General features: G+C 43.3%; 1 pseudogene; it reads right to left on the bottom strand.

Annotated features, from left to right (window-relative positions):
• Positions 1–534: 534 nt before the first annotated feature.
• The window catches only part of LOC149371604 (uncharacterized), a 121,621-nt pseudogene continuing 100,892 nt past the window's right edge, over positions 535–21,263 (bottom strand).

The following is a 21,263-nucleotide window of genomic DNA, read 5'->3' as shown; positions in this document are numbered from 1 at the left end:
TACTAGATGGCAATGCCGAGGCGAGATGGAGCAAAGGAGCAACGGTCAAGTTTAGGAAATATAAGATGCGCTGTAGCACCGAACACTAGAGGCTTGGACGCTGACACTACAGTACATTGTGAGGCGTGTTCTGAGTCTAGCATCGATGATAGAATACCTTAGGATCCTGTCCAGGCTCATTTTGTTCATGTGTTTCATGCTCCACTGCTTCCTAGGTTTTTGCGGAGCCCACCGCCATCCCAAGACAGCATATAAGGCAGGTAGCTGATAACACACACTGTCGCTTCAGCGCAGTATTACTAAGCATCGTTCAACATAAGCGCAGACCGCGGCATAATCCTTATTGCTCGCGATCGACCGCTGCTACTGCTTGCTTCGAGGGGGTGGGAGCGCTAGAATTAGCCTTCCAGAGACTTAGGTTCTCAAATACAACACTCATAATTGGGCTTGAATGATGAGCAAAAAGGCGCTATTGGATCGGATTGTAGAATATTATTTGATCTACAGGTGCAGGGAAGGTTTTAGCCTTCCCATCTAGACGACCGCCAGGAGTCCTTGTACCCTAGCGGCGGCTTCGGCCAGTCGCAAAATCTTCAAGTGAATCTCCGAATCGGAGCTGAGGAGTAAGGTTTCCCCGTTGCTCTAAATACTTCTTCATCTCTCAGAGGGAGGCTGAGGGCATTTGCAGAGGATGAGATTGAGATGAGCTCTTGCTTTACATAGCTTACACTGGATAAAGTACTAACCCAGGTAGCAGAGGCTGCACAACACCGGGTTCGAAAATTAGTTGGTTTGCAAGCTGCTCCAAGTGGTGGCCTGGCTCTTGTTGAAGGATATACCGGCTGGAGGATATTTAACCCGGCCTAGACTATATATAGTGTTGTGTGATCTCTCTGTAAAACACTGAGATGTCGGGCGGCCTGAAGACCTCGGCGAGCCCACCAGCTTGGAGAGTAAATCTTCGAGCTAATTCGTGGGCCACCTCGTTCCCACCGAGGCAGGCGTAAACAGGTGCCCAGATTATTTGAATTTTTATGCAATCCCTGCCGGCCTGCCGGATTATTTTCAGCTCTGGAAAAGCTCTTCCTCTGGCGAAGTTTTTCACCGCAACCTCATAGTCACTAACAAAAATTTTCGCTGACGTACTTGAAAGTGCAAGTACTAATGCAGATTATTCTCCAATCTCAGCGAAATATTTTGAAACTGCGCCACCGACTAAAAGTTCAGTTTCTGCTCTGGCTATAACTTAGAACATTCGGCTGTTGCTATATTATGCGGTATCAACATAGACCAAGTCTTGTGAGTTTTTGAAACATGAGGATAGCGCGCACAAAATAGAAGGGACACAACACAAGCGCTAATGAAACGTCTGTCATGAGCCTCGACCCGTTTGTGCCTGCGTTCCTGGTGGTGGATGGGGTGTATGCATTCAGGTAGTGGTGGGAGTATGAGTGGGTTCTAGACGGTTCGCGCACGGTTGGCCTTAATTCCTTGCTGTTCTCCATAGTCCATGTTTAACATAGGCAGGATTTTCCTGCCTGCAGTACTTGCCGCGAGTATTTCATACTGCGACCGTTTCGGTTTAACTAAGTGCGTCGTGGAAAGCTGCTACAAATAAGAACCGCTTACTCGGGATGTGAATTTTGTGATTGCCGCCGCGGGGGCACAGCGGTTATGGTGCTTGGCTGCTGACCCAAAAGACGCGGGTTCGATCCCGGCCGCGGCGGCTAGAATTTCTTTGGAGGAGAAATTCTAGAGGCCCGTGTACTGTGCGATGTCAGTGCACGTTAAAGAACCCCAGGTGGTCGAAATTCCTGGAGCCCTTCACTACGGCGTCTCTCATAGTCTTAGTCGCTTTGGGACGTTAAACCCCACAAACCATAAACCATGTGATTGAGGCTAAATTTTACCAACCAGCTCTAATTGCGGGTTGCCTTCCGAAAACAAACCACCGTAAGGCCGTAAGTACCGTAAGGTAGCAGACGCTGGAGCATTTTACGACGTAGAGACCAGCTCGTCTTTGTCTTTTAAAGAAAAGGAAGACCTCCTTTTGGAGCGAAAACACGCCATCATTTTTGAGGCAACAACAAGAACAACAACAGTGAAAGCGTGAGCAAAATGGGGAGGGTGGTTTGTTTAAAAGAATTCATGCATTTGTTTTCGTCACCTACGCACTCGAAAGTACCACAACGAAACACTCCTTGCACCGATCATAAAACGTGGTCACGTAATTGAATTTTCGAGACGCGTCCGGCGTGCTTTCTGTGCTTTATACCGGGCTGTGCTTCGGCAGTAAAGAGCCTTGCACGTATTTCGAGAAACGTGCGCCATTTTCTAAAGCAGGGTTTACAACACGTGCCTCGACTACGTACGAGAATGGCGGCGCTGATGTTGAGTAGACGCGCTTTCCTCAAAACCCGAGTCTCGATTGCAAGCGCATTCATGGGCTATGGTGCAGCTGTCGTACATGTGCTGTAATAGCGTGTACATTTTTTTTTTTGTGAAATAGAGTAGACGTATCGGAACGCCGATAATGATGAATATAGCCACCGTAGAGCACTGTTAACCATGCTGGTGAATGAATTCTCAAAGGGTCCCCGCTAAAAACTTAACTTTTCAGATGCATTCTGGCAGCCAGTGTATGCCGGTATGAACGTGACTGCCGGTATAAATGGAAAAAATATAATTGTATGTGTACTGTCTACATGTATTTTGTATCCGCTGCTGTTGCGCCCAGTGGGGCCAGGGCCTCGTCAGGAGACTAATTACCTCCTTTTGTCCTGCCCCACGGGCAGTACCATGTATTGCCCATTCAATAAATAAATCAAATCAAATCAAAATCAAATCGTATCTGTTTTCTTACCAAACACACTACTGCTGGCATGACAGCGTGGACGGAAGGGACGCGTAGTTAAAATACAGTAAAAGTAGTGAGTTCGGTTAACAGCGTTCCTATGGCAGTTTTTTTTGACGCTTTAAAGTTAGAAACCTTTTGAGACCTCTACATGGTGTGACTCCGTTCTCCGAAATGACAGAATCCCAAAAAGCACTCCTTTGCGTGCCACCCACATCTTTTCCTTAGCGTGCCCCGCCTTTTGCCTAACCCACCCGAGAACAACTGCGGCTTTTTGTCCCTCAAAATGTTTGAAAGGAATAAACACTGACACACGATGTTGAGCAGGTGCAATATATAAAAAAAATGAATGCGTTTTCGTTCCAGTTAAAGCAGAAAAAGAGCGGCTGGAGCGGAACAGAACCCAATTGTGGCAAAACGATCAAGCTGAACAAAACCAGCAATCCAGTTTCAATAAGTGCAAAGGCTTTCCGCAGTAGCACTCAAAAGTACAAAACAAGATTCTGGCATCCACGCCAATTTGATTTGGTGTGTCAAAAAGCAATTATTTTGTCTGCTTCTTTTCTTTCCTTCAGGGCGATCTGACATGAAGGCATGCTCTCGTCTTGGCGTCATTTCTTTCTGTGTATCTTCTATTTTTGCGTAGATCTTCATGTCGTTGAAAGCGACCACAAAATTTTGTTTCTGTCTCGGAGAAAAGCGTAAAAATACGGCTTTCACACGGCACGCTTCCAGCTGTATGATGGAGCCGCTTTTATATATCACGTTACAATGCCTTCGCCCTGATGCCTTTGTAGGAGAACAGCCTCAAAATGTAAAGAATACTAAAATTGTATTTCTCCTTTGAAAATGCAGACAACAGACTTAATACTCCTTCGACCTTAGGACCTCCTAGTGAGAAAAAAGAAACCTCTTCCCTTACTATCTGCCAAAGGACACGCTAGGCACTTTCTTTTAAAGCCAGTGCTGCTTTGTAATGGCTTTAAAAGTGCGGAGATTCATTTCTCGATTCCTTCCTTGGCACCTTTTCTCTTTACTCAAACGAAAGCCATACTTTACATTGTTCTTTTTCATTGAACGGGACAAGTTCTATCCGATTTTTTTTCTTTTTTTAATTTCTCTCATTTGCATTTTTGTGCATTTTTCGTCACTACAAATGAGCTATATCACGAATAAATGTATAAGTCACCAAAATCAGCGTGCATAGGGGATGTTTTATTTTCATTTGGGGTGTTCACCAATGAGACTAATAGGGCAAGTATTTCAACAGAGCACATAAATACCCACAAAACAAGAAGACGGGACAGGCTTCGCTGTACCGCAGTTGGTAGAGCACCGGATGTAAAATTCGGAGTTCGCGGGTTCAGATCCGATCGGTGGCATGCGGTTGTTTTCCCTTCTGCTTTCTAGTCAATTACCTTCAAAATTATTAGGGATTAAAACATCGTTCGTGAACACCAAAAATTTAAAAAAATCTCCTATGCACATTGTTTTCGATGACTTGGCTTCCGCCATTATGCCATAAAGAGCCCCTCTTTTTGATACCCCTGTCTGCTCTACATTACGAAGGCTTGACTGGCATTGGGCTGATCAAAAACCATCAAATATGCCTCCACTGAACATTTCTTCCAGAGCGCTTCACTACGGCGCCCCTCATTGCCTGAGTCGCTTTGGGACGTTAAACCCCCTAAAAAACCAACCCAAACTAAACCAGACCATTTCTTCCAGAAATGACGCAGGCTCACCATCTGATATTGAGAAGTAAATGAAAGGAACATCTGACATCTTAATGAATGACAAACGTTCGAGATAATATTTATAGCGCAATGAATTTTCTATCGCACTTTTTTTGTGCAGCCCTTTCAGCGCCTTATTTTCCGCCGGCGGTTCCTACCATTCCTGAGATTGTATATTCCTTATTAATCCAGCGGGGCACATCTTGAGATCTTCGCATTAAAGGCGCCATGTTGAGGCTTCCTTTATTCTATTCTCTGCCTAGCGTTATCTTTCCCGCGTTATGCTCTTCATCCTCTACAAGAATCATAGAGAAAACAGAAAAAAGTTAATAAGCCACATGTAAAGCGAAAAAATGACTAGCCGGTGGTCATGTCCGTCCGTGTGTTCTAGAAGTTCGAAACCTTTAAAATTTGCTTCCGTTTGTCTTCTCTGCAGCTGCGGCAGAAAATGTGCATTGTTGTTTTTTGGACACCTTTCCTTTTCTTCGCTGTGTTCTTCTCTAATAAAGGGTATCCAGGCTGACTTTGGCCAAGGGTTAAAAGATAAAATATTTAAGTTAGGCCAGGGAAACCACTTACATACAACTGCCAACCGGCTTGTGCATCATAGGAAATTTTTCTTCTTGCAATTGATTAATTAGCAATTAAGATAGTTTTTCTAAACGCGTAAAAATTGACTTGAGACACCAAATGTGAATACCAAAGTTGGCGAGCACCTTCAGAAACCCCCATTCTATTTATATGCGATAAAGAAGGCCTCACGTGCATTGTTTTTCCGAGATTCAAAGAAAGTCCGCGAAATAAAAAAAAAAAACCACGTGAGTAGCGCATTCGCGCGCCATGATTGTGCTGGTATAAATCCTGGCTTGAGTGAAAGAAATCAGCTGCTGGAAAGGAGCGACGACCGCATTGCTCCGGCAAAATGATATGTCGGTGGTGGTTGCGGCGCAACTTGCGCCGTCACGCTTGCAGACTGGCTCGCGCTGGCGTCGCAACCACCGTCGACATATCGGCCTGCCGGAGCAGTGGGGTCGTCGCGCCATACCAGCAGCTGATTTCATTCACTCAAGCTAGGATACAGAGGAGCACAATCGTGGCGCGCGAATGTGCTAGTCACGTGATTTTTTTGCATTTCGCGGACTTTCTTTGAAGCTCAGAAAAAAGATACACGACAGGCATTCTTTATCGCAAATAGAAATATAATGGTTTCTGAATGTGCTCTCGAATTTTGATATTCATATATCTAACATCTAAAATCAATATTTACGCATTCAGAAAAATAATCTTAATTACTCCTTAATTAATAGCAATACAAAATATATCCCAGATGCGCCAGCCGACTGATAGCTGTATGTAAGTGGTTTCGCTGGACTACCACAAATGTCTTACGTTTTTAACCCTTGGCTGATGTTAGACTGGACACCCTGTATATACAAGTATATTTTGAGAACATCTTGCAAGAAGCTGTACAGTGTGTTTTTGGTGCAGCACTTCCGGACATCACTCTTGCCTCGACCTGATGTGAGAACATTTCTGGATATCATTATATTCAGCCTAACTACGCCCCCTGCAGGGCAAAGGCCTCTTCCATGTCTCACCAATTAACCCTGTCCTTTGCCAGTTGACGCCCCCGTAATCCCGCAAACTTCTTAATCTCATCCGCCCAGCTAACTTCCTGCCGTCCCCTGCTGCGTATGCCTTCTCTTCGAATCCACTCCGTTACCCTTAAGGACAACCGGTTATCTTGCCTTTGCATTACATGCCCTGCCCAAGCCCATTTCTTCCTCTTGATTTCAACTAGGATGTCATTAACCCGCGTTTGTTCCCTCACCCACTCCGCCCTCTTCCGATCTCATAACGTTAACCTGATCATTTTCCTTTCCATAGCTCGCTGCGTTGTTCTTAACTTAAGCTGAACCGTCTTTGTTAGCCTCCACTTTTGTGCCCCATAGGCGAGTACCGGTAAGATACAGCTGTTGTGAACTTTTCTCTTGTCGAATATTGGCAAACTGTCACTCATGATCTGAGAGAACCTGCGATATGCGCTCCACCCCATTCTTATTCTTCTAGTTATTTCGCTCTCATGATCCGGTCAGCGGTCACTACCTGCCCCTAGTAGACATATTCTCTTAATACTTCGAGCACCTCGGTACCAATTTCGAACTGCTGTTTCCTTGCTAGACTGTTGAACATTTGGTTTTCTGCATGTTAATTTTTAACCCCACCGTTCTGCTCTGCCTGTCTAAGTCATTGATCCTGCTTTCCAGTTCATGTCCTGAATACCCCAGCCGTTATTCTTTGGTTTCTCGCTTTCTAGACAGAAGAACACCAATTTATGAGAGGGAAAGTGCTTCATTAGAGATATGCAAGAAGTAAGCACGAAGCACATGAAAAGGATGCTGATAAAAATTAAGTGCAGGTCCACATCTAAGCTTCAATATTTTGGAAAGGTTTGTTTGGCAGGAGTAAAGTCTGCAAGCATAAGTAATTTATTGAACAAGTTCATGTTGTGGAGAAGAAGAGAACACGTATTTGCAGCATAGAGCAGCAAACATCACAAGTTTTCATTGGTCATCCTGGTCTTCATTGCACAGCACAAGAAACTCCCGTTTAATAGTGAATTACCGCAGTCTGAAGGAGTGTTATTAAAAGCAAGTGAAGAGTTTTGCTTCAATCCAGAATTTTTTTTATTATTTTCCTTCAATGCATGCAAACCACCCTCACAGGCGTGTGTCTCATTGCCTACATCGAAGTGATGCGTTGCATGCATGAAGCAGATAATAAGAGCAAAATATATTTTGACGGAAGAACTCCATAGTAACCCAGCCTGAAAATTTATAAGCGAGTCAGTAGCGAAAGGTTAACATGATTCAGATTCTAAACTTTTTCGAAACATCATTATCATTATCAGCCTGACTATGCCCACTGCAGGGCAAAGGCCTCTCCCATGTGTCTCCAATCAAAACTGACATTCTCCACCACAGTGCCCAAGCTTCAGCAAACAGAACAACAACTAGAAATGCAAAGTCTTTTAAACATGCACAATAAATAGAACATTGTCGTCTTGCAGCACTATTGTATGCGGTGTAGGCCTCCAGGCGTAGAAATGCTGCTGCCAGCAAATACTACTGTGTCAGGACAAAACTGACTCCCCGACCTCATAGGGAAATGTGTACCCTCCTCGCATGTAAAGAAATCATTGTGTGGTTTATTGGTCTCTGCTTTAAGAAAACGATTTTCCTGTTTTGGCTAGTTTAGTTTTTGCTTGCAACGGAGCTGCATGCTGTGCAAATCGAAAATGTGTGAGGCCTTCCCAGACAAATAGAGAAAATTGGCAGTGGTTCAGCTCTGGTTAAACCTGGAGGATAGCGAAAGCAACGGGAAGAGAGAGAGGGGCGATGGAGAGCGCACGGCAGCGGCGGCGGTCCCGGCACGCTAGCTATGCGCCACTACTGCGCATGCGCAACTGGCGAGCGCGGCGGCGGCACCTCTGAGCCGCCCGTGCAGCGACGGCGGCGGCGCGCCAGCTGTGCGCCGTCCTCGCGCATGCGCAGTATGGCCTTGCGTCAGCTTCGCAAAATGGCTCGGCGACTCGCGGAGTCTTGCTTTCGCCACAAAAAAAGTACTATTACTGTTTCGTCTGCAGAAAGTGTTTTCATATCCCAAAATTTTTGATAGAGACAAGTAATTATCAAGATACCGTTTCATCGGCAGCAGCGAATTCGGGAAACAGCTGTCAAACGATGTCTTGGCTCTATTTAAACTGCATGCGGTCTACAAAACATATTTCACTACTGGAAACACTGATTACTAGAAAACATTTAATTCTGCTGGGCGCCGCCTGTTTTCTTAGAAAAAACCAGGCTTGCCCGATTTGCCTGGATCTTCGTAGACTCTGTCCACTTCTCCACCTGTATATACTGCATTCTCTGTTTTTTCAGCAAGAAAAAAAAGCCTTCTGAAGCCAATTATGTTTCTTGCTTTGTTCATGCTATCTTAAAGACTTACTTTCTGATGGTATTTCTGGAGCAACCAGCTGTGCTTAAAGAGAAATAAAAAAAAACCCAAGAAGCTTTGACCAAAGGTTTGAACGAAACAAAACCAGCATAAACGTGCGTAATATGCCCGGGAAATTTGATGAAGGATGGAGTAAACAAGTGGATAATGGAATAAACGTAAGAACTGCTATGAATACAGCCAACAGCGGAACGCAGTCGAGACAGTCTGGAAAAGACCTTTCATGCTTTTTAATTAACAGACAGCCTCTATTGGCGTATTATTGCAAATAACAACCGCATATGACTTTAAAGGATATGTAAACTAAAGAAATCTAAGAAGTAGCAATGCATCAAAGTTTTTGGTTGTTTGCAAACGCCGAAAGCTTTTGAATTTTTTTATAGCTTGCACGAGCGAGCACAGTTGCCCAAGAGTGCCCCATTAGGAGCCATTTTCTAAGCGCCTGCGCTGGAATGCAGCAACATCCGTTCTCGGACGCGCTATGGCAACGCATATCCGGACCGAGCGAGTGAAGGAGTTGATTTTTGCAGTTTAGGGCTGTTGCACACCTGCGGCAGACACGCGGAAGCGCCGCACTCGTATGTAGGGTTAGGCCATCGGACATAAGCTAGTCCACAATAGCTTTTCGTCCTTAAATGTTGGACAGCGTTTCAAGCGTTTGAAGCCGTTTCTTTTCCGATGATTGTGTTGCCTACCTTAGTATCGGAACAGTTGACGATCAAAAGGTGTTGAACGATCACTTTACGGCTGTGGCTGACTGTTGTCGAAAATGGGACATGGGCTTGACTACGTCTAAGTGTGGCCGCATGACTATATCACGCAAAAAAATCCACTTGCCTTCTGGTACAATATTAACAATAACCAAATTACATCTGTTAGCCAATATAGATATTTAGGACTTATGCTTGAACAAAATTTAAGTTGGAGCACTCACATTAAAAAGGTAGCGTCAGGCGCCACTCAAAGGCTCTGGACGCTAAGACATAAATAAAAACACTGCATGTCAAAGACCAATCTAGTTGCTTACCCAGCCCTCATACGTCGGCTGTCGTCTGGGTCCCGCCTACTAAAACAAGAATCAACTATATTGAGAGAGTGCAACGTAAAGGTCCCCGGTTTATCAATTATGCCTACGTTATGCACCTCTCAGTGAGCAGTCTTCTTACGCTATCGGGCAATCCACAGCTCGAGCAGCGCCCCAAAACGCAAGGCCTAAATCTACTGTACAATATCACTAATGGCGACACCAGACTGCATTTTAATGATTACGTTCAGTATAATACTACAAGACCTACTCGAGGAAAACATAGAAAACACTTTTAATGTCTCAATGTAAAACAAATTTATTTTGCCATTTGTTTCTTTCCGAGATCCATCCTTGAATGGAACGGGCTGCCTCCCGACATTACTGAATCCGAAACAGTTGAAACATTTTCACTTGCTTTGCATCCCTCCTGGTAATTGTAGTGTATGTAATGTTCTCTTCTTGTGTGAATCATTGGCGGCAGTCCCTTATGCTCTCTGGAAACTGCACAGCAGTTTTGCAAACTATGCAGAGGCGTTGCGTCTGATGTCTCTTTTTGTATATTTTTTTCCTGTTTATTTCTCTGCCGTAACCCAATGTGCACCACGTTAATGCACTGTTAATGCACTGTACTCTGCCCATTCCTGCGTTGGCCGCCAGAAAGCGGCTGGCCGTTTTTAAAAATAAACTAAAATAATATAAATTTCAGTAATCCTTTGGACATTAACTGTGGCTTGTGGCCGAACCAAGAGCTGAACAGCTTTACAGAGCTGAAATCTGTCGAGCACAGAGTTCAGCACAATAGCGTGGATGCTCTTGTGATAAACAAATACCTTATTTTCTCTTTGATGGCAGTTGATTTCTTTCTTGAAGCAATAATGAAACAACCAGATCTTGTTACTGTGTACTGTATTCATTAAAATGTATCTCTCTATAGTTACGGCGCCAAGATTAGATATGTTTCCTCACTCAAGGGAAAAGTCTTCGTGGAAGAAACACGAAACAGAGCTCAAAAAACAACAAAAACGAAATCGCTTAGCCAGTGAAAGTTCTGTCACCATACGTGCAATGCCAAAATTAAAGTTAAATCTGCGAGTTAACTTCGAATGACACTCCCAGATTAACATGATCCAGCTTATATTCAGCGGCTGCTGCACAGTAAGTCAGTAGCAAGAACGGCACCATTACGACTGTTACTTCTCTCCTAGCTGCGAATTCTTTTTCTTACCATAGCTGCTGCAGCGAGTTTCTCTTCAATACACACCAAAATAAATTTATCGTGCCGAGATTGGAACGCGCGACCTGCAGCCCAGGCTTGCACAAGTTTTCTTTTCATTTTCACCACCTGCCCTGCTTCCCCGGCACTTCTTCGCTTCCACTTCTTTTTCACCCTTCCAATGGCACTTTTGACACCGCTGCCTGCTTGGTTTTTATCTTGCAGACCGAATAACGACTTGCGTGCTTCGCACTATTTTTTTTCGTAATGGCCCTCGACCTGCCCGCTTATCTTCCTGAAGGAGCAAACGAGGTAGGCGCCAACTTACCTTCTGCTTTTGCTTTTGCTCCATCTTCTTTGTCCTTTTCGCTTCTCTGCACCTCCGTTAGCCGTCGGAAAAAAAAAGACGGCCATTACAGAATCTCTGGCCGTTTCCTTTTCTTTACACCTCGTCGCTCTTTTCAGTACCGAGGTCATCCTTTCCTTTTTTTGCTTGCGTGTGCATTTCCCACTTGCTCGCAGCATAAAAAAAAAGGAACAGACAAAACCTGAGAGCCACTGCTGAAAATCAAACTTTTTCGATAAAAAGTTTCATTGTAGTGGCGCTCACCTTTGAGTTTTATTTTCTTACCTCGCCGACTTCCTGTTTCGATAAGAAACGCAAATCTTTTGCGTTCATCCTTAGCGAGCGCCGGAGGCACCGCATACGAGCTTGTTAGCAGCCATCTGAGGAGTCTGTCACGCTCTATTTAGCAAATCATGGGCTGTAAAATTGCTTCGCATGCTTAAAGGAGCCGCGTTTAAAAGCCAATAATTTTAATCTTCGGTTGGTGTTTACGTTCGTTTTATCAGAGACGGAACGACAATCACTGTGAAAGCTCTGGCATTTCATGTTGATAAAATCATAGGAACATTTTTCACTCCCTCATAGTTCTTCTGGATGATTCTAATTCAGTATTTTGAGCTGAACCTATTAAACTTAATGAGCGAAGAGTATTAAGAAGTTGAATGGGAAACGAACCATTCTCGTTGGCTTAAACGTCATTGGAGCTAGCCCGAGCTGCACAACGGCACCTTCGTAATTCAAGGTCCACAACAACCAGCGCAGTTTAAAGCACCATGAGCAATAAAAAAAACCATCTAAGTGCGAAGTCCTCCTAGTTTAATCGAAAAAATTTCTTCATTATATCGTTATCTGGGATATTGTAGCCAATGTTTCCTTTATCTGGGCGTTTGTGCGGAAGAGAAAGACATACGGTTAGACGGTAGTTCTGTTTCTAAAAGTTCAAAGAGAGGCCTCCTGGTATGCCGCCTAACGAGTAGCAACAGTGGCAGCATCACCAGAGTGTAGTTTTGTCTTTTTATGGTACGCAAAGCCTTTTTGCTCAAGAAGCCGTGGAAATTCAAGAGCACTTAAATATTTTGCTGGTTTCCAGCTCCGACTCTATTATTTAAAATCAGCTTAAACGTGCACACTCGCTTACAAACTGAACGTTGTATTGATATAAAACAAACTGATATGAATGCGGGTACAGAGACTTCCTGTCACACCACTGCCGGTAGAAGCTGGTGTCCATTTGGCGGGCACACTGCAGAATTTGATTAGGGTTTAGTCTTTTCAGCGTGTTCAATTCTCTCCTTCCTTCCTTTGGATCCTGCGACACGGAAGTGGTGGCACAATTTGGGACAGAAAACAGTCCGCAGGTGAAAGACTACGTCTAAGGTACCCCCAGGATAAAATTTTAGAGGGAGGCGGGAATGGGGGGAGTGGTGGGGCAGATGCTTGCAATGCTCTCAAGTTACTGCCTCGGTTTATAGAATTCAGAATACTATTGAAACTGCACCGACAGTTGCAGCGCAGACTCACGAACGTTTTGCGAGCTGGAACGCTATAAAGCGCGGCTCCGCAATTCAGTTTTATACAGATATTTTTGTGTCCGCCCGTTACTCGTCGAGCCCTCTTTATTTGTTGTTTTCGGAAGAAAGAGACCTTTGTGTGGCCACTGTAGGCCTTAAAGGTTCACTGAGGACCAGTTCAAGTTGGCCTTCATAATTTACTGACTCCGTGTAATGACAAAAGCACTATTTTTACTGAGAACATTAATGAGCTAGAAACGACAAAAAATGAAATAGTGGTATTACCCTTTGACGTCAGTCAGTTTTCACATGTTTCAAACTGCGACTACGTTTAATATTTTTACACCAGGAACTTCTAAGCTCAAAGGAATTGTACGCTCAAGAGAAGCTCCAGTAGAGAAGAGTAGAAATATGAGCGAGAAGACGGTAAACGTGTTTCTAAATTTGAAGAAGGAAAGGTTGAAAACGCCGCTCCAAACTTTCACCTCTAACCTCTTCGATGGCTGCGGCTGGTAGCATATACAACCTGTCCTGAAATGACCAACGAACACCATCCAGATCTCGTCCCCAAAACCGATTCCGCGGCTATTGTTGTAATGCATCTTACCTATGGCGCAGAAGATTGCCAGGTTTTTCGGAGTCAGTAGGAAAGCGGGCTGGGCGAACGTAATGATGTTCAATAAGAAAACAAAAATGCATTGATAAGAATAACACTGATTGCAACCAACTTTATAAAGTAAAGAATGAGGAGGGCGGGAAGTTCTAGAGGAAGGAAAGTTACGAAAACTTTTCAGAATAAGCACCTCCACCATGCTGTGGTGGAAAGGATAAAGAAGGTCAAAGAGCAGGGAGAAAACAGAGATTCTAAACCGCTATAGAATTATACCCGCGGCTGCGCCTGCTGTGTGAGTTTTCTGGGTAATGTTGAGCTTCTAGAACAGACTTTTGAACAGTTGTTGGCACGGTAGCGTCGCGAAGAAAGAAAATCAGAGATGAAAAAAAAATCACAAGGAAAACAGCGATGCGCCTTATATGTTATTTTCTTCTCTGTAGTCATTTATCTTTTAGTGATCTTCGTGAAACGTTGTGAGAATCTTTGGGGCGCAAGCCAGTGTGCTTTTGTGGCAGTGGAGTTTTGTTCGAAGCGACAGCGGTTTTTTTCTTCTCTGGTGTTCACACAAGCTCAGCCCTAGGGAAGGAGAGCACCTTCGTTCCTCGGACTTGGGCCTTGGTCTCACTGAGACGGAACTTCTCTTTCATGATGTTATTCCTGCCAAGCGTGAATAATCATGCTAACCAAACCAACTATGCTTAGAAGCCTGCTCTGCCAGAAAGAGTTACAGGAAATAAGTTTTTGAGGGAAAAAAAAGTGTAAACAACTCGAATTTCTATTATTAAAAGAACTCGATGTAGGCGTTCACGTTCGAGTTATACCAAATGATTGCTAAATGCGAAGTGCAAATTACCTAAAAAGAAGCGCTGCCCCTGTCGGTGAGTGGTTTTTATTGGGCGAAAAGCAATGGGAGGCTGCGAGTCCATTTATGGGCGTAAAATTCACTTTCCACATTCTATGTACATCTACTGCACTCTCAGGAGGTAGCAAATTTCCTTACTCGTTCTGTGCCTTCCAACTTGAACACGGTATTAGAACTGTATTCTTTGTTTGTAAACTTGTGAAAAAAAAACGTGGCAGATTAGCTTAATCTAGTTGTTACTTTTTATATATTTTATATAGGACTCACAAGGACGTCAAGTACACAGCAGATTTTGTTCTGCTGTACGCTTCATTTTATATGCGGAATTAAGATTTTTCAATCTCTTTTTGTAGTTCACAGGCTTATTTATTCTCCTAGTGTAGTTTCAAAACACAAGAATGCTTTGAGTACCATCAGTGCAGGGAATCCTTGCAGACCGGTAGCAATTGATCTAGTAATTTCTTTTTTACATACACGCTATCGGCAGTAGTCTGTTAACAGACCATTTCGATGAAGACAAAGTCCAAAATTACCGTTATGGGTTCATAAAAGGAAATTTGAGATGTAATTTCGACAAGTCGAGGTTATTCAAGAATTCGAATCTATGGCACTTATAGATAAGGCACCCAAAGTATTTTTGCACTAGCATTTAACATGGTGACGTCATAGTGCTCAGGCTTCGCCTCATTGAGTTAAAGAAGTGGCTGTGAAACTAGTAGTGACGTCATTGCCACCCAAATTTCAGATGTCCGCTGCATTCCCCTACATGCTGGTATGCGTCGTCTAATGCCGCCAAATATTGCTTCGTCAGCTTCATAATAAGGGAGTAATTGCTCACTGGCATCCACCCGAGCGCAGCCATACGGCTACAAAGGAAAACTATACAGCTTTCTCAGAAACTTCGTAGTTAAAGAAAAATTCGTCCTGGTCCGGGGTCAGCTTCACCTTCGGTCTCGTTGGCTTTTCTCCATGAAACAACCGCTTATTCGTTTGAAGCGCAGCATCACTGTACGTGACGTGATTATCAGAATCTCTACGTGTCGCCGAACCCTGCAGAGAAGCCTCACAACCAACGAATCTTTATTCTGCGATTACGCCCCCATTTTCAATACTAGCTCAAGATGTTCTCGCAGGCTTTTTTCAAATGTTGGGGTATTTTGAACTCATTGAATTCAAAAATTTAATCAGTTAGCTTTTAAAAACAGTGCTATATTGAAGTCATCCTTGCACATTGTAAACATCTCATGACATCAAGCGATGGGAAGAATAACAGGATAGAATTTAGAACAGTGCTTCTGCGTGGTTAAGTAAACAGGTCCAAACCATTTCAGGTATTTCGCCATTCTTGCATTCAACACTGCAGCTAGACTGTCGATGCAGTTTGGCCCTTCCGGAATTTACACTCGCCAAACGTGTGCGTTTGCGATAGCTTCAGCATCTTTTGATATGCGAACAATTTTGAACTATGCTAGATAGCAAGGCGACTGAAAAATCGCCGAGTAGAAAAAACTCTGTCAATGAATTTGTTCTCTACAGCGGTAATCAAATGCTGCTAGGATACATTTCCAAGGAAGATAGCGGTTCTGTAGTACGAAAGCAGTGCCAATAGAATTCGTCGCTGCGTTCGTGCTGTCCCAGGAATTGCAGTGGAACGTGGTTGTTGCCGCACAAGTGAGGCTCCGCAAGGAATCCGTGATCTCGGAAGGGCTGCTCGTCCCCACCGGAATGCCAGGCATTCTATCACGATGGATATGCTTCAGTGGAGTCACCTGAAATGTGTTATACAATGAAACTTGGTATCTTTTCAGGCTGCGCCTCAGAAGGAATTCGTACGCATATTCGCAGACTCGGTATCTCTACATGCAAGAGAAAAATATACTCATTATAACAATTGCCTACTTCTCACTGCCTACCCAAAGCGCGTCACGTCATGACAAGTCTACCACCTAGTCCAAAACTTCAGTACCTTCCTTCACAATTCATTTGCGTTCATTACTGAACTGAAGAATCCGGAGCTGTTTTTCAGTGGTCCCGGTGCATACTCATTCTTTCGTCACGTAGAAATGTGCTTGGAACGTTGACAATTGAAAACCACATTTTGCAAGATTTAAAACAGCAAACATTGGTGACTTTCATGCGAAGAACCTAATTCAGGTAAGCTCACGGGAAAACTTCTCGCGATTGCTAGCACAAGCGCTTAAATTCTTTAGGCGATAAATGTTTACGACCGTAGTGCTACTTTATATTCAGGAAATGTGTAGAAACCATCGCTCTTAATGATGGTGTCAATGTTTTTCGTTTTCGCCTCTTCATAAAATGCAACGCTAGTTTTGAATTCAGGGCGCGGGGCTACACAGCATACTGTATATTCATGAGGAAGACCTCCGGACATCCCTTTTCGCTTGAATTTTTATCAACAGTTGCATGTTGCAGCAGGCATTCAGCTGAATGTTCTTCATTCGATGGTCCTGCATTGGTGAAAAATTAAAATAAAATGAAAGAAGATAGAGCATAAAAATAGCTCTGGAGCACTTCAGAAATGTTTCTGAGAAATGAAAGAATGTTTTGTTGCAAGGCCTGTTTTCTTGTTTAAAGTGGGCAAGACAACGTTGTTCAGGTAGTGCAATATATTGTTTTCCCAGTGGCTGGAAAAGTGATACGATGAAAATTTCAATTCAGTATAAAACTTCCAAGTTATCGTAGAACCCTTATTAAGAAAAAAAAATCCCAGTATCCAGTTGTGCACAGCTGTCGCCAGCAGAAAGGAGTAGGAATGTGTGTTCGAAGTGAATACCCCAGAGGCCAAACAAACTGCGCTCACAAGTGTATCAGTTTTCACGCTAGCGACGATTCACGGTACGTTTCGGTGTTGGCATCCACATGACGAAATTCCTCGCGACGCTGTACCTCCGACGAGCACGGAGAAAGACCCCAGAGAAATGCTCCGGGTCTCATGTGTTCTTTTCTTCAGGAATGTTTCAAGCTTGTCACATATTTTGCCAGATTGTTTCGATGAGTTGGGACATCGAGGCTCTGCAGCAATATGCTCAAGTAATCTTTCCACCGCCGAATGCAGTGTTCACAGAAGTTTTCAGTCATAGTGCTCTATTGTCCCCCCTATGTTCTGCCCTTAGCCCTAGTACGTTACCCTTAAAGCGGAAGTACTACCAGCACTATCAAAAGTTTTCCTTTCTGCCTAAAACAATTATAGAATGGAATAACCTTGACCGTCACGTATTCAACAAAACTTGTTCACTTGAAACTTTTGTAAAAGAGCTGGAACTGTGTTGTACTGACTGATTATACCATTCCCACCCTGTAACAGCCTGCAGGGGCTAAAAGTATTTGGAAATAAATAAAAATACAAATAAATAAATAAAAAATACACATAAAGCCGAGTTACACTGCATAACCTGTCTGAGAACAGGGCTTCATAAACAAATGAGGCAAGTAAAATGGCTGATTAAAAAACTGAGTATTAGGCAGCCATCCGGAAATGAAAAGTAGCGCATATTTTACATACTGTGGTAATAAGCGGGGCACAGAAAAGACCACACGTTTTTAGTTACCCGCAAAAGATACGTTTAACTCTCTGCCACATGTATTGAATAAATGAGTTAATCAATTCATAATTGCTTTATATCTCCTAACTTTATCAAAATAGGTATTTAGATACCAACGCATATTTAGTGTTAAAATATGAAAGGGCATGCGTCATGCTTTCTGTATTATAACACTTCTGAGTAAAATACTTTTCAGCTCGGGGCAGACTCAAATCCTAGACTCATCGAGAAAAAGGAATGCGAACGAACTGCCAGTGCAGCTCCATCTAACTGTTATGAGCCATTTAGATGCAAAAGGTGTGGACAGCAATTAGTAAACTATGTTTAACTGTGAAGTGTTGCAAATGTGAAACGTGGCTGGTGTGTATTGTGTTGTATAGTATCGGCTTTTATTCCGCATAGACATATGCCCGAAACAATTTGCTTTCATCAGTATTAAAAACATTAAGCATCTATAAAATGTCATAGTTTGTTGACCAGATTTTCCTCCGTGATGAATGAAATACGCATGAAAATTTAGCAATTACAGTTTCCTCTAGGAGCAAGCTGAGGCGACAAGTAATTTGTTTGCCCTACAATCACCTGAAATGTTCGTTTCTTAGTTTCTCAAGTTACATACAGAAAAAGGAGATGCAATGAAGTTCAGCTATTTCCATGCGTTGTTCACACACGGGTTTGTATTGTTTGATGAATATGTGTTTTTTGGCTCTAGGTGTGCATAGCCAGTTTGAAGGCGACATTACATGACTAGAGCAATGGAATACCACAAGAAGGTAAACGACGCAGTGAACGCAGTGTTGGCAGAAAGGAAATAATGCAATGCAAAAATAATTATATAACATGCACTCACCTCAAGTTACGTGACAGCAGATAAAAACCTTTTGGACACGCAATATCATAATGGCAAACAGCGTAAAAAAAATCAATCACATTCTGTGTACTTAACCTCACCAGAGAGAGAAGTGGCTGATGCTGCTGCCATGACCAGTCCATCCAGGATAAAAAGCTGTACTAGTTTAAATGTTGCACGTAAAGGCACTCTGATAAAAAACGCCTCTAGCATTTGAGAACAATCGTTGCTACCATGCGGCACCTTATAAAGTTAAGCAAGTTTGCGTTTTTTTTTTTCTGCGCGCGATCAGAGGATTAATTTGCGGATGCCAAAGCCGTGAATTCTAATTGAAGAAATGTAACCGGCCAGTGTTCGATCATAAACTTTATGAATTAGTTTATGTTACACTGTTAAATTTTATACGGCGTTGCCGCAGGATTAAACTTCCAAATAAGAGAACCAACTTTCATGCAAGGTCTTGCCAGCTTGCGAAAAAAGTGCGCTATGTCCCTATATTTTTTTCCCTTCTTGTAAAGCGCGAATAATAAACAAAAACATGGATTGACTGAGCCACAATAGAAAAAACAAGGACACAAAAATTCTGTCGTTCATCAAACGCGTCGCCAATATCCCGTGCGCATGGAACTAAATTAATTGTATCCGATGAAGGGAGGAACAATACCCCCGGAGGTTGCAAAGCTTTGTGTTTCTCAAACTGAGTTTAAGGCAGCTGACTTTGCAGCATTCGTCAATGGCGCAGATATCTTGTCGCAAAAGCAGAGAATCAGTATCACTGCTGACCAGCCGAAATACCTTTAGGTCGTCAGAGTATAAGATATCGACTAAATTCGTAATTGGAGCAAGTAAATTATTGAAAAAAAAAACAGTTAATAGTAGAGGTACAAGTTCATAGAATAGGTCCAAGAGGTCCAACGACAACAGTGGACGTTGCATGTGCACTAAACTTTGCCACAACCCGTGCGCTTTGTTTCCATTTCCTGCCATAAAGAAACACAGATTTTCCTAACGCTACTGAGATTTCGACAGCATATTTTTCTTCTCCTCAAGAACTAATACGTCATCCGCTTGTCATTAGCTCTGTTTTCCATGGCCCCAAGCAACAGACATCGCTAATTGTAATTAGACAATTCAAGCTATTAGTTAGCTAATTATGAATACACTTTCGAAATATGTATGCCAACTATGTTTGAGTCTTTTTCTTGTGGAGGTGCTCACTCTTATTGGACCACTGTATTCTTAACATTTTTGGACAGTTTGCTGAACCATCGATATCCGGTATTGTCAGTGATATGCTGTTTTATTAACCCTGTCAGAGATCTGTTTTACTTCCGAATCTTGAAAATTTTATTATCAGTAAGGGCGCAAGCTAAATGGAGTGCTTAGCAAAGTTTCAGCAAGGGTTATTAAGTGTCGTGTAGGCTGGACACTTGAAATGAATGTGATCTGAAGAATATAACTTATTATTTTCACCTTCATATAGAGTTCATATACTCTGGCGTAAAGGAATGGCGATATGCGAGTGGCTGGCAAGAATGTAGGTATGCCCAAGGCAGCAGTATTACATGATGCTGAAGATAATCTCTGCTAAGAGTATCACCAGCCAGGTTGCCGCAGCTGCAGTTGCGGTGAATCGCATCAGTAGTTTATCCACAAATGCGCCCACGAATCGTATTAACTACACTTCTTTGCAACCATCCTCTAGCAAGTGCATGCTACTCTTTCTGGAATTTCCTCGAGCTGTCGTAGCAATTGCGCTAGGAATTCACATGATTATGCATAACTGCTTCAACAAAAAACGGAAACATGGCATTACACACGTGTATCTAGGAATGCCTGGCGAAACTGCGTCGTTCGCCGAGAGGAGCGTGCTTCAGCAGGCGGAACAGGGCAGTGGGGGAGTAGGTAGAGTTGGTCAGCCTCTTCGCAGCTCTATCCACAATTTTTTAGGCGGCCTCCACATCGCCTTTCCCATTGTCAGCTGGGAGAAGGCCAAATACAGTGTGTCCTCTACAAGATAAACGATGAGCGTAACAACGAAAAACCGTAAGAAGGACATGTTGATTGACTTTGGCACGCTGATGGCTCAGAGAGCCTGGGGACAGGAATGCACGAAGGCCTGCGCAAGCATTATTGTTAACATAATTTACTGCCTTCTCCAGTCGTTGCCATACACGTCCGGACTGTCAGCATTGTATTCACAAATCCAACAGAGCGAGCATATTACTAAGACTGACGGGCAGAACTCAGGCTTCTGAACCAATACACGCGTGTGAGCCATGAAGAAGCAACGTGAGCTGCCCTGGAAGTAACAATGGAGACCTGCGGAATTTTTGAGTGTTTGTTGCAGTGCTGTAAGATCACGTTCTGACGGGCACCACAACATAATTTCATTTTATTTCGAGTGTGTTGATTGAACGGCGAAACCAAATTGTTATGCTCATCGGTCACTTGATAATTTTTTGAGGATGGTGCAAAACTTCCTAGGAGCATATTGCAAGAAGGTTGTGCATGCACACCACTTTCTCGAAGCTTATTAAAGTTCGCTGATTTGAACCTTGGCTCTCTCGATGGCACGCGCGACACGCAATAAGTAGGCGATAGTGGCGATGATTGGTGGTAGGCGATTCAAGACATTGGCACTGCGGACGAAAATAAAACCGAGTGTTGA

This window comes from Amblyomma mixtum, chromosome 1 (assembly GCF_055824585.1).
Source record: "Amblyomma mixtum isolate Tamu chromosome 1, ASM5582458v1, whole genome shotgun sequence".
In the NCBI taxonomy this organism is placed as follows: domain Eukaryota; kingdom Metazoa; phylum Arthropoda; class Arachnida; order Ixodida; family Ixodidae; genus Amblyomma; species Amblyomma mixtum.
The sequence above is the reverse complement of the archived record's forward strand: the minus strand, read 5'-3'. Positions and strand labels throughout refer to the sequence as shown.